The 14144-nt window shown below is 45.1% G+C and overlaps 1 protein-coding gene across 1 annotated transcript in view; it reads right to left on the reverse strand.

Annotated features, from left to right (window-relative positions):
- The window catches only part of GLP2R (glucagon like peptide 2 receptor), an 85867-nt gene that overhangs the window by 31913 nt on the left and 39810 nt on the right, over nucleotides 1–14144 (reverse strand). The gene's annotated exons all lie outside the window — the stretch shown is intronic.

The raw sequence follows: 14144 nt of genomic DNA on the forward strand, positions 1-14144 counted from the left end.
ACAAAAGGAATGCTTGTTATATTCACAGCGGAACCTAAGGGGTCAATCCTGTGCATTGTGTAAAAAGACTGTTTGATCCTGTCTTCTCTGATCCTCCCCTTCTTCCAGAGTTCCCCAATCTATCTGCTCATAGAAGAGAGCCTTGGGGGCAAGCTACACGTGCTCAGTTTGGTGTGTACTGCTAGAGAGGGATTTTTTTATTTTTCTTGGGAGGGTGCATGTGATCAGCACAGGGCCAATCAGCACCGTCCAGACCCAGAAAGAGGATCAGGTGCATAGGCGTGTGCACAGGGTGTGCAAGGTGTGCCCAGGCACACCCTAATCACCCTGTGCAGCACAAATTCCCCCTACTGCTCTGGCTCCTTCCCTTCTCCCTACAGCGCTGCTGACTTCCCTCCTCTCCTCTGTTTTAGAATGAGTGGGAGAGGGGGTCGGTAAATATGTAATTTACTGGCCCCTTCCGTTTCTGAATGAAGATCGTGAGTGATCGGTAGTGTGTGTTTGAGCTTTGGGGTGCACACCCTAATGCAATAGGCTGCGCACACATATGATCAGGGGTCCTGCAGCCTCATAGGACAATCAGGGGAGAATGTAAACTCCTCCTACAAGCTTTAATCAGACACTGATAGAAGACTGCTGTATACTGCTGATTGGACATGTGCGTGACGAACAATTTTGTTTTGTTAAAGAGGAGGTCCGGCGCATAATATACGCGGTTTGCGTAAGTCGTACGTCCGGCGTAAAGTTATTCCCCATAGATGAGGCGCAACTCATGCAAAGGTATGGACCAGGGAACACAAGCCGTTGTATCTTTTGTCATTTACGTAGTACGTGAATAGGGCTGGGCGTAGGTTACGTTCACGTCGCAGGCAGTGATCCGTTGTATCTTAGGGAGTAGTTCCGACGTGATTCTGAGCATGCGCACAGGGATGCGTGCACGGGACGGCGCATGCGCCGTTCATTTTAAGTACTTCTATGACGCTTGGCCCATCATTTGCATGGGGTCACGCCTCATTAGCATGGTTCACGCCCACTTCCACCTACACTGAATCGGCGTATCTCCCTCATTTGCATATGTGCATAGAAAATCAATGGGAGCGGCAAATGTGCCCAGCGTAAATATGCGCCCACGATACGACGGCGTAGGAAAGTTACGTCGGTCGGATGAAGACTATTTTCAGGCGTATCTCAGTTTATGGGCACGGTGCACAGATACGACGGCGCATACTTATGCGGCGTATCTGGAGATACGTCGCGTAAGTGCTTTGTGAATCCGGGCCTATGACTTTTGCGCAAACCAATCAATATACGTTTATTGCGATTTATTTTATTTTTTACCAAAAAATATGTAGAAGAATACATACCGGCCTAAACTGATGAAGAAATTACTTTTTTAACTTTTTTGGGGGGGGATATTTATTACGGCAAAAAGTTAAATATATTGTATTTTTTTTATTTTTTTTTAACATTTTCGTTATTTTCTTGTTTATAGCGCAAAAAATAAAAACCGTAGAGGTGATCAAATACCACCAAAAGAAAGCTCTATTTGTGGGGGGGAAAAAACATTGATGGACACCATGGCCCCTTACAGGCCCGGCTGGCCCCCTCCCGGTTTTTTATTTATTAATTATTTATTTTTTATTACACCTGTAAGGGGCCCAATGGTCCCCATCGCCCCTTACACTGAACGATCCAAAGATTGGAACGATCCAAAGATGGGAGCGATCCAAAGATGGGAGCGATCCAAAGATGGGAACGATCCAAAGATGGGAACGATACAAAGATGGGAACGATCCAAAGAAGGGAACGATCCAAAGAAGGGAACGATCCAAAGATGGGAACGATCCAAAGAAGGGAACGATCCAAAGAAGGGAACGATCCAAAGAAGGGAACGATCCAAAGAAGGGAACGATCCAAAGCTGGGAACGATCCAAAGATGGGAACGATCCAAAGATGGGAACGATCCAAAGAAGGGAACGATCCAAAGAAGGGAACGATCCAAAGATGGGAACGATCCAAAGATGGGAACGATCCAAAGATGGGAACGCTCCAAAGATGGGAACGATCCAAAGATGGGAACGATCCAAAGATGGGAACGATCCAAAGATGGGAACGATCCAAAGATGGGAACGATCCAAAGAAGGGAACGATCCAAAGATGGGAACGCTCCAAAGATGGGAACGATCCAAAGATGGGAACGCTCCAAAGAAGGGAACGATCCAAAGAAGGGAACGATCCAAAGAAGGGAACGATCCAAAGAAGGGAACGATCCAAAGATGGGAACGATCGCTTCTCATTATCTACATGGACGCGGGATGCGATTGGTGCATCTATTCCCGACTCCATCCTTCCCGCAGCTGAAATATATGGAAAGGAATTTCCGGACAGGGATAACGATGCGCTGTAATAGATAGGACTGGAGCGCTGTGCGTGTGATGTATGAGCTCCGTCCCTCGCCGTTTACATTCAGCGCATTCCTTGGTGATGATTCCGTCTCTAAGCCGGCCGTCTTGTGCACAGATATCGCTGGAAATGAATATTTCTTACAGAGGAGATTATCCTTCTGTTTATGGCGAACGTGCAGAACCCTCACACCTCGCCTCTCCTCCCAATCCCTTTCCAAGAAACTTTCCAGGAGAAAGATATGGAGGCCGCTGGCCTCCTTCTACAAAACCATAATCGTCTGTCATACTGATCCTCTGGTTTCAATCTGCCACTGGGCTGGGAGATGTACAGTGTGCAGATACTTGTCTGCTTGTTCTGAATCAACAATGCACCACACAGGGCCAGGGCTACCACTAGGCATACTAGGCAGCTGCCTAGGGCACACTGCTGCCTAGGGCACCCGGCCATTGGTGTTCCTACTCTCTACTCTATGCAGCAAGCAACGAAGTCTCAGCATCAGCAGGCAGCTGGTCGCACAAAGTGTCAGAGGTGCAGAAGAGGACTGTGTCTGTGTCCCGACTCCTGAATGAATGGAAGTAAGCAAACATTCATTGATTGGCGCTGGTGAGACAGAATTTGATGGGTGCTGGTGAGGCTGCATTTGATGGCCGCTGGTGAGGCTGCATTTGATGGGCGCTGGTGAGGCTGCATTTGATGGGCGCTGGTGAGGCTGCATTTGATGGGCGCTGGTGAGGCTGCATTTGATGGGCGCTGGTGAGGCTGCATTTGATGGGCGCTGGTGAGGCTGCATTTGATGGGCGCTGATGAGGCAAAATTTGATGGGCACTGGTGAGACAGAATTTGATGGGCGCTGGTGAGGCTGCATTTGATGGGCGCTGGTGAGGCTGCATTTGATGGGCGCTGATGAGGCAAAATTTGATGGGCACTGGTGAGACAGAATTTGATGGGCGCTGGTGAGGCTGCATTTGATGGGCGCTGGTGAGGCTGCATTTGATGGGCGCTGGTGAGGCTGCATTAATAGGCGCTGGTGAGACTGCATACCCATAACCCCTAACTGAACAAAATAAATAAATAAATAATATCAAATAAATAAATTATCCCCAAACCCTAACCTTTAACCCCTAATCCTTAACCCCTTACAAAAAAAGTAAAAAATATATATTAATAATAAATAAAAAAATAAATGATAAATAAAAGTGGATGAAAAAGCTGAAAAACATAGCAAGAAATTATGAAACAGATGATATTTTTATCTGTTGGCTACAAAAAAACATACAAACGCTCAAAACCGCGCATCCAAACACCCGAAAAAAATCTCAAAAACGCTAGACTTTCAGAACAGTCGGTATTGATGGGGGGAATGCCTCAGGGAGGAGGTTCTGCCAGTGGGGGGGGGGGGGTGGAGGCGCAGGGAGCCTTCCCAGACAGCAGAACATAATGATTACTGCAAATGGCTATAGCTGCCAGCAGCAATCGCATGATCACTTTTCAGGAGGTGCTGCAGTCCTTGTCACAAGCATAGATGAGCGAAGCCCTAAATAATGGTATTGAATTGCGGTCTGTCTGAGGTCACGTGACTCCCATAGGATCTTTATAGAGAGGATCAGAAACATTGTTTAATATCTGCAGCTGGGAGGAAATTATTATTATTTGAATATTTAATTGTCTGCAGTCAGGTGTCATTAAAATCGAAATTTCTCCACCCGGCGTCGGGCTTATTGCTTTGTTTCCTGCGTCTCGGATAACGTTGTTATTGTTACATATTACATAATCATCGAACTCCCTTATCGCCCCATAAAGTGCGCTCATAAACTCCCCTCCTAATCTCCGGATAATGATGGAGCCGCGCTGAATCCCCATCCTCCGAAGGGAAGGAGCCGAGCGCTCTCCTGTCTCTGGGATGAATCAGAGCCTCCGGCGGTAGACGGCGTGTCATGGTGGAGCCGGAGGGCTTTATTCATCTCATAAAATGTGATAAGCAATTAAGGCAGAGAGGAGATTCCCCATGTTGAAGGGGAATTTTGCTGTTCCATTTTATCACGGCCTAAAATAGTCAACCAAAAAATAGTATTATATATTTAAATATTTTATATAATTATATATATTTTTTATTTTATATTTAAATATTTTATATAATTATATATATATATATTTTTTATATTTAAATATTTTATATATATTTTTTTTTTATTTTATATTTAAATATTTTATATAATTATATATATTTTATATTTAAGTATTTTATATAATTATATATATATATATTTTTATTTTATATTTAAGTATTTTATATAATTATATATATATATATTTTTTTTTATTTTATATTTAAGTATTTTATATAATTATATTTATATATATATATATATATATATATATATATATATATATATATATATATATATATATATATATATATATATATATATATATATATATATATATATATATATATATATATATATATATTTTTTTATATTTAAATATATTTAAATATTTTAGACTTCTTTTTAGTTTTCCACAGTTGTACCGGCTGAAGTGGCTTACTCTAATTTTATTGCACACTATGAGCTTCTCACACTAATCACCAATGTAAGGGACATTCTTCCCACTGATCACCAATGTAAGGAACATTCTTCCCACTGATCACCAATGTAAGGGACATTCTTCCCACTGATCACCAATGTAAGGGGCATTCTTCTCACTGATCACCAATGTAAGGGACATTCTTCCCACTGATCACCAATGTAAGGGGCATTCTTCTCACTGATCACCAATGTAAGGGACATTCTTCTCACTGATCACCAATGTAAGGAACATTCTTCCCACTGATCACCAATGTAAGGGACATTCTTCTCACTGATCACCAATGTAAGGGACATTCTTCCCACTGATCACCAATGTAAGGAACATTCTTCCCACTGATCACCAATGTAAGGAACATTCTTCTCACTGATCACCAATGTAAGGGACATTCTTCCCACTGATCACCAATGTAAGGAACATTCTTCCCACTGATCACCAATGTAAGGGACATTCTTCCCACTGATCACCAATGTAAGGGCATTCTTCTCACTGATCACCAATGTAAGGAACATTCTTCCCACTGATCACCAATGTAAGGGACATTCTTCTCACTGATCACCAATGTAAGGGACATTCTTCCCACTGATCACCAATGTAAGGAACATTCTTCTCACTGATCACCAATGTAAGGGACATTCTTCTCACTGATCACCAATGTAAGGGGCATTCTTCCCACTGATCACCAATGTAAGGAACATTCTTCTCACTGATCACCAATGTAAGGGGCATTCTTCCCACTGATCACCAATGTAAGGGACATTCTTCTCACTGATCACCAATGTAAGGAACATTCTTCCCAATTTTGTTTATTAAAAGTCTTGCAAACAAAAAGCATAAAATCACTATAAGATATACATAAATATACACATATTTACATAAATGAAAATAAATATAGCAAATCTGCTCTCAAACAAAAGACTTTACAGCAAAGCAAAAATCATGTAATCACCAGGAAAATAAATCTTAATACAAACTCACACCACTACACCAGACAAACCTGCAAGGTCAAGAAACAAACCCGCACCCATTATGCATGCAGCCCTTCTAAGAAACGTCCAACACCATGCATCCACCTATTTCTACCTCAATTACCCGCCGGCGCGTTACCATATCGGTTTCAAAAAGTACCGCAACTCCGCTGCAGGGCTCAGCCGCAAGAGACCAAAAGGAGGGACCGCATCTCCACTCCCTTTTTGCCAGATGGACATCGGCCAAAGTATGAAGCCAGGTCTCTTGCAAAAATAAAATCTCAGCATCAAACTCGCTGAGCAAAAATAAGGCCATATCATGAGCTCTTGCAGATCTAATGCTGGCGACATTAATGGTCGCCACCTTTATCGGAGGGGGAACTGCCATCAGGATGATTGGGGTAGTCGTTTCTTGACCTTCACCACACTCTCATCACCAGAAACCGCTCTCTTCAAACAACGTGACTCATCCATAGATGAAAAAGAAGAAGACAAAGACATCTTTTCACCTGACAACACATTAAAGGTGTTACCAAGGGGAACCCCTCTTGGATCCGACTCTGAGGAAGAGACGACTGGTTTTCTTGTCTTTCTCTTCATTTTTTTCCTCCTCCTAATCTTCTCCCACCCCTCCTCATCCGAATCCCCATCAATGGAATGTGAGACATGGGGTATGGACACCCCTCCATCAGCCCCACCCCCCATCCAGCACCCCCACATTCCCCTGACCACGCTTGCGCTGCCGAGGGGCAGGGACTGGAGGCTGAGTGGGAAGATCCGCTAAACCTGCCCCCCCAGCAGCCTCCGCCAGTCTGGAGGATCTACGAATAGATGGATTAGGGACAGGAGGGACAGATTTAGGGACCACATCACTAGGGGGAACAGAAACAGATGTCACAGACACAGAAGGAACAGACTCAGGGACCACATCACTAGGGGGGACAGAAACAGATGCCACAGACACAGAAGGGACAGACTCAGGGACCACATCACTAGGGGGAACAGAAACAGGTGTCACAGACACAGGAGGGACAACAAGAGTTTCAGTGGCCTCATCCTCCTTATCCAGCCTCTGCAGCTCAGCCTCCAACCCTGGCAGGTTATGTAATGCCTCCGGGCATTGACTGTAGGGGTGACCAAGCTTTTGGCACAAATTGCACCGAATGTCGGTACAGTCTTTAGCCAAATGGCCCAGCTCCTGGCACAAAGAACATTTCTTGCGGGTGCAGGTGGAGGCAAAATGGCCCTTGTCACCACATTTATTGCACACCTTAGGCTGACCCTGGTAAAAAATGGTCAGCCTATCCCTCCCCAGAAAGGCTGAACAGGGCAGATGTTGAACAACATTTCCCTGCACCCCCAATTTTAGTGACACTGTCCAGGCCCCTGTCCATATCCCATGCTGATCAAGGACCTTCCGCAGTGGAGCGAGGACTTCACCATAGCGGCGTAACCATACTACCAAATCAGCCTCTGGGATGGATTCGTTACGCACAAGGATCGTCACTGATTTTATTAGAGGCTGCCTGGAAACCACCTTTGGCATCCAACCATTCCACTGCGGAAGGTCCCTGCGCCCCCTAAAACGTTCCCAAAATAAATCCAGACCCTCAGGTTTTACAAAGGATAAATCAAATTCCCAACTCCCGACGGGACAAATCAAAGCAAAAATGTCTGCGACTTTGAACCCCATTTCCAGGATCAACTCTGCCACCCTCCCCCTTACTGGTGGGGTCCCCTCCCCCTCCCACTTCAACTGGACCACGTTTCTCCGCTTGTACCCACCAACCATCCCCCCACTAAACCCCCCCAAATTGTGACCACCAACATTTGCACCATTCCCCCCACCCTCCTTGGTGCGATTCCCCAAAACCGACGCGTAACTCCCAGCAGATAAAACATTGGTTTGTTTTGAACCATCTGACACATTTGCAGCAGATATCGATTGCACAGATTTGGTCTGAACAATCGGTGAGTCTTTTCTCTGCTGAGCAGGGGGAGGAATGTCATTTTTATTTTTCCCAGCAGTATTAACCCCTTCACCACCCACCACATCCATTGTTTTATCATTACTGTCATTCTTAGTACTTGCTGGAATATTCACAGTTCCTGCAGTCTTCCCAGCAGTGTCAGTTCCCACTGCTGTGCTTGTAGAAGCTTCAGCTGGTCGGTTCTCTTCTGTCAGGACAGGGTTGTCATCAGGGGATAGTGCAGGCTGTTCTGACACTGCAACAGGTGAAACCTCCATTGCTTCTTCCACTGCACATGGTGCAATATGCTGATCCCCTCCCCCACCACAGGGAGGCTCAGGTGAGGCAATCTCATTGCTGGTAACAGGCATACCTTGTACAGAGGAACTACAGGTCCCAGCAGAAACTCCAGGCAGCACTTTGCACAAGGCCTTCCCTTTCTGCTCCTTAGTCAGGACACCGTCCACCACAGCAGGTTGGGCAGACATGTTGGAAGGCAGCGAGGTGTGCTGAGATTTCTCCACCTGTACTGGCTTGGCTTCAGGGACTTCTGTAAAAGCAGGCTTGTTTGCTCTCAGGGGTGACTCCATCTCCTGGATACATTTCAGGGTGCCATGCCCACTCTCAACCCCCTGGCTGGTTGCCATTGGCGATTCCATGCCCTGACATGGAGGGAGAGGTGCAGAGGCAGATGGACCCGCGTCATCCATTATCTGAGGCTGTTGCTGGTCCCTGGAACTTGCTGTCTGGCTGGCAAATCTCCTCTCATTATCAAACTTTTCTCCACTTTTATCTTTCAGCTTTTCCAATAATAAAGATTGTTCCTTTACCTTTTCCTCCAATTCCTGCAACTCAGGCTTCATGGCCAAACGATTTTTACTCCAGGCCTGGAAGTACTTGATTTTGAAGGATTTGTGTTCAGCCTTCAAAATTTTAAGTTTTTCTTCAGCTCTTCCAATCGCCCTAAAACGATCAATGCTCTTCTGACTGAAGACATTCGCATCCACAGCAGGGCCTGGACCTACAGACAGATCCTCCACCTCCTCCTCACTAGGCCCCGTATCATCAGGGGGATCCGTCCCGGGGCCTCCCCCAGGATCAGGCATTATTCCTGGGCCAAGCTAGCAGGCAAGGCCCAGGCTTGAAAAGGGTTGGATCTCTCAGAGAGCTCCTTGGGTGTGTCCTCCTCCTTCTTCCCACTGATCACCAATGTGAGGGACATTCTTCTCACTGATCACCAATGTAAGGGACATTCTTCTCACTGATCACCAATGTAAGGAACATTCTTCTCACTGATCACCAATGTAAGGAGCATTCTTCCCACTGATCACCAATGTAAGGAACATTCTTCCCACTGATCACCAATGTAAGGGACATTCTTCCCACTGACCACCAATGTAAGGGACATTCTTCCCACTGATCACCAATGTAAGGATCATTCTTCCCACTGATCACCAATGTAAGGGACATTCTTCCCACTGATCACCAATGTAAGGGACATTCTTCCCACTGATCACCAATGTAAGGGACATTCTTCCCACTGATCACCAATGTAAGGAACATTCTTCTCACTGATCACCAATGTAAGGGACATTCTTCTCACTGATCACCAATGTAAGGGGCATTCTTCCCACTGATCACCAATGTAAGGAACATTCTTCTCACTGATCACCAATGTAAGGGGCATTCTTCCCACTGATCACCAATGTAAGGGACATTCTTCCCACTGATCACCAATGTAAGGAACATTCTTCTCACTGATCACCAATGTAAGGGACATTCTTCCCACTGATCACCAAGGTAAGGAACATTCTTCCCACTGATCACCAATGTAAGGGACATTCTTCTCACTGATCACCAATGTAAGGGACATTTTTCCCACTGATCACCAATGTAAGGGACATTCTTCCCACTGATCACCAATGTAAGGGACATTCTTCTCACTGATCACCAATGTAAGGGACATTCTTCCCACTGATCACCAATGTAAGGGACATTCTTCTCACTGATCACCAATGTAAGGGACATTCTTCCCACTGATCACCAATGTAAGGGACGTTCTTCCCACTGATCACCAATGTAAGGAACATTCTTCCCACTGATCACCAATGTAAGGGACATTCTTCTCACTGATCACCAATGTAAGGAACATTCTTCCCACTGATCACCAATGTAAGGGACATTCTTCCCACTGATCACCAATGTAAGGGACATTCTTCTCACTGATCACCAATGTAAGGAACATTCTTCCCACTGATCACCAATGTAAGGAGCATTCTTCTCACTGATCACCAATGTAAGGGACATTCTTCCCACTGATCACCAATGTAAGGGACATTCTTCCCACTGATCACCAATGTAAGGAACATTCTTCCCACTGATCACCAATGTAAGGGACATTCTTCTCACTGATTACCAATGTAAGGGACATTCTTCCCACTGATCACCAATGTAAGGGACATTCTTCTCACTGATCACCAATGTAAGGGACATTCTTCCCACTGATCACCAATGTAAGGAACATTCTTCTCACTGATCACCAATGTAAGGAACATTCTTCCCACTGATCACCAATGTAAGGAGCATTCTTCTCACTGATCACCAATGTAAGGAACATTCTTCCCACTGATCACCAATGTAAGGGACATTCTTCCCACTGATTACCAATGTAAGGGACATTCTTCACACTGATCACCAATGTAAGGGACATTCTTCCCACTGATCACCAATGTAAGGATCATTCTTCCCACTGATCATCAATGTAAGGAACATTCTTCTCACTGATCATCAATGTAAGGAACATTCTTCTCACTGATCATCAATGTAAGGGACATTCTTCTCACTGATCATCAATGTAAGGAACATTCTTCTCACTGATCACCAATGTAAGGGACATTCTTCCCACTGATCACCAATGTAAGGAACATTCTTCTCACTGATCACCAATGTAAGGAACATTCTTCCCACTGATCACCAATGTAAGGGACATTCTTCTCACTGATCACCAATGTAAGGGACATTCTTCCCACTGATCACCAATGTAAGGAACATTCTTCCCACTGATCACCAATGTAAGGAGAATTCTTCCCACTGATCACCAATGTAAGGAACATTCTCCTCACTGATCACCAATGTAAGGGAAATTCTTCTCACTGATCACCAATGTAAGGGACATTCTTCCCACTGATCACCAATGTAAGGGACATTCTTCTCACTGATCACCAATGTAAGGGACATTCTTCCCACTGATCACCAATGTAAGGAACATTCTTCCCACTGATCACCAATGTAAGGGAAAGAAAATGTGTGCCTAGGGTCCAATCAATCCAATCCAATCAACATTAAAGACGGCCCTGATTGGGGAAGTTTCAAATTTCTATCAGGAGAGACAAAGAAAGGGTTTTAGCTTTTCTACAACAATTTCAGAGCTATGAAGTGTGGCCCCTTCCATGCACATGGTGCTTGGCGGAGGTCCGGGGTGAAGAGCCATTTGTCACATATTAGCCGGATGGAAAGCGCCGCCGCCATGTTATTAAAGGATGTGCTGACCAGCAATTTGTAAATTTATTCTGAGCTCCTGCAGTTCTGAGTAAATGAGAATATCTATCAAAGGCCCATAATTTGCATGTGACAAACCGCAAAAAAACGCGATTCATTCCGTATTGCTGCGCCGGCACTTAATTCAGCAGTTATTTGTAATACAGAAATAAAGAACGCTGTGATTGCTTGCTTTGTGGGATTGGGATTACAACGGGCCGCGCGTACATGTTTATTCATCAAATATTCATATGCAATGCATGGAAGTTCACAGTGTCTGAGTTTCTATTACAAAAGAAAATGAAATCCTGCCAAGTCAGCAATCCCATACTGTGCTTCATATTTATATTTAAACTGACCATTATCCCAAAAATATATTTATATTTTATAGTAAAAAAGCTTCTATCAACTTTACCTGGGATTAATCATCCATCCCATCCATGACTATCCAAGAGGAACATCACCTTCCAATAGGAACATCACCTCTCCCATACATGACTATACAAGAGGAACATCACCTCTCCCATCCATGACTATCCAAGAGGAACATCACCTCTCCCATCCATGACTATCCAAGAGGAACATCACCTCTCCCATCCATGACTATCCGAGAGGAACATCACCAGTCCCATCCATGACTATCCAAGAGGAACATCACCTCCCCCATCCATAACTATCCAAGAGGAACATCACCTCTCCCATCCATGACTATCCAAGAGGAACATCACCTCTCCCATCCATGACTATCCAAGATGAACATCACCTCTCCCATCCATGACTATCCAAGAGGAACATCACCTCTCCCATCCATGACTATCCAAGAGGAACATCACCTCCCCCATCCATGACTATCCAAGAGGAACATCACCTCTCCCATCCATGACTATCCAAGAGGAACATCATCCATCCCATCCATGACTATCCAAGAGGAACATCACCTCTCCCATCCATGACTATCCAAGAGGAACATCACCTCTCCCATCCATGACTATCCAAGAGGAACATCACCTCTCCCATCCATGACTATCCAAGATGAACATCACCTCTCCCATCCATGACTATCCAAGAGGAACATCACCTCTCCCATCCATGACTATCCAAGATGAACATCACCTCTCCCATACATGACTATCCAAGAGGAACATCACCTCTCCCATCCATGACTATCCAAGATGAACATCACCTCTCCCATCCATGACTATCCAAGAGGAACATCACCTTCCCCATCCATGACTATCCAAGAGGAACATCACCTCTCCCATCTATGACTATCCAAGAGGAACATCACCTCTCCCATCCATAACTATCCAATAGGAACATCACCTTCCCCATCCATGACTATCCAAGAGAAACATCACCTCTCCCATCTATGACTATCCAAGAGGAACATCACCTCTCCCATCCATGACTATCCAAGAGGAACATCACCTCCCCCATCCATGACTATCCAAGAGGAACATCACCTCTCCCATCCATGACTATCCAAGAGGAACATCACCTCTCCCATCCATGGCTATCCAAGAAAGAGGAACATCACCCCTCCCATCCATGACTATCCAAGAGGAACATCACCTCTCTCATCCATGACTATCCAGGAGGCACATCACCTCTCTCATCCATGACTATCCAAGAGGAACATCACCCCTCCCATCCATGACTATCCAAGAGGAACATCACCTCTCCCATCCATGACTATCCAAGAGGAACATCACCTCTCCCATCCATGACTATCCAATAGGAACATCACCTCTCCCATCCATGACTATCCAAGAGGAACATCACCTCTCCCATCCATGACTATCCAAGAAGAACATCACCACTCCCATCCATGACTATCCAAGAGGAACATCACCTCTCCCATCCATGACTATCCAAGAGGAACATCATCTCTCCCATCTATGACTATCCAAGAGGAACATCCCCTCTCCCATCCATGACTATCCAAGAGGAACATCACCTCTCCCATCTATGACTATCCAAGAGGAACATCACCTCTCCCATCCATGACTATCCAAGAGGAACATCACCTCTCCCATCCATGACTATCCAAGAAGAACATCACCTCTCTCATCCATGACTAACCAAGAGGAACATCACCTCTCCCATCCATGACTATCCAAGAGGAACATCACCTCTCCCATCCATGACTATCCAGGAGGAACATCACCTCTCCCATCCATGACTATCCAAGAGGAACATCACTATTAAGGATGAGCTCCGGCGTGTCTATTTCACCTCTTCGATCCATAACTCGGCTGGAGGTACAACATCTCCGTCATCCATGATTTTTCTGGAGGTACATCACCTCTCCCATCCATGACTCTACCTGCTTTATTTCACCTTTCACATCCATGACAATGCCAAGAGCATACCACCTCTGCCATCCATGCCCCTGCCATCAGTATATCACCTCTCCTATACACACATCTGTTGGAGGTACAGTATATCACCTCTAGCATCCATGACACTGTAGAAGGTATAACAACTCTTCCATTCATGAGCCTGCCACCAGTGCATCACCTCTTCCACCCATGGCTCTCCTTTAGGTATTTCACCTCTTTCATCCATGACTCTGTTGAAGGTACATCACATCTCTCATCCATGAGCCTGCCACCAGTACATCATCTCTTCCACCCTAGCCCAAAACCAATGGACCTCATTCTAAGTACTAAGGGTG

This window comes from Rana temporaria, chromosome 12 (assembly GCF_905171775.1).
Source record: "Rana temporaria chromosome 12, aRanTem1.1, whole genome shotgun sequence".
NCBI classification, from domain to species: domain Eukaryota; kingdom Metazoa; phylum Chordata; class Amphibia; order Anura; family Ranidae; genus Rana; species Rana temporaria.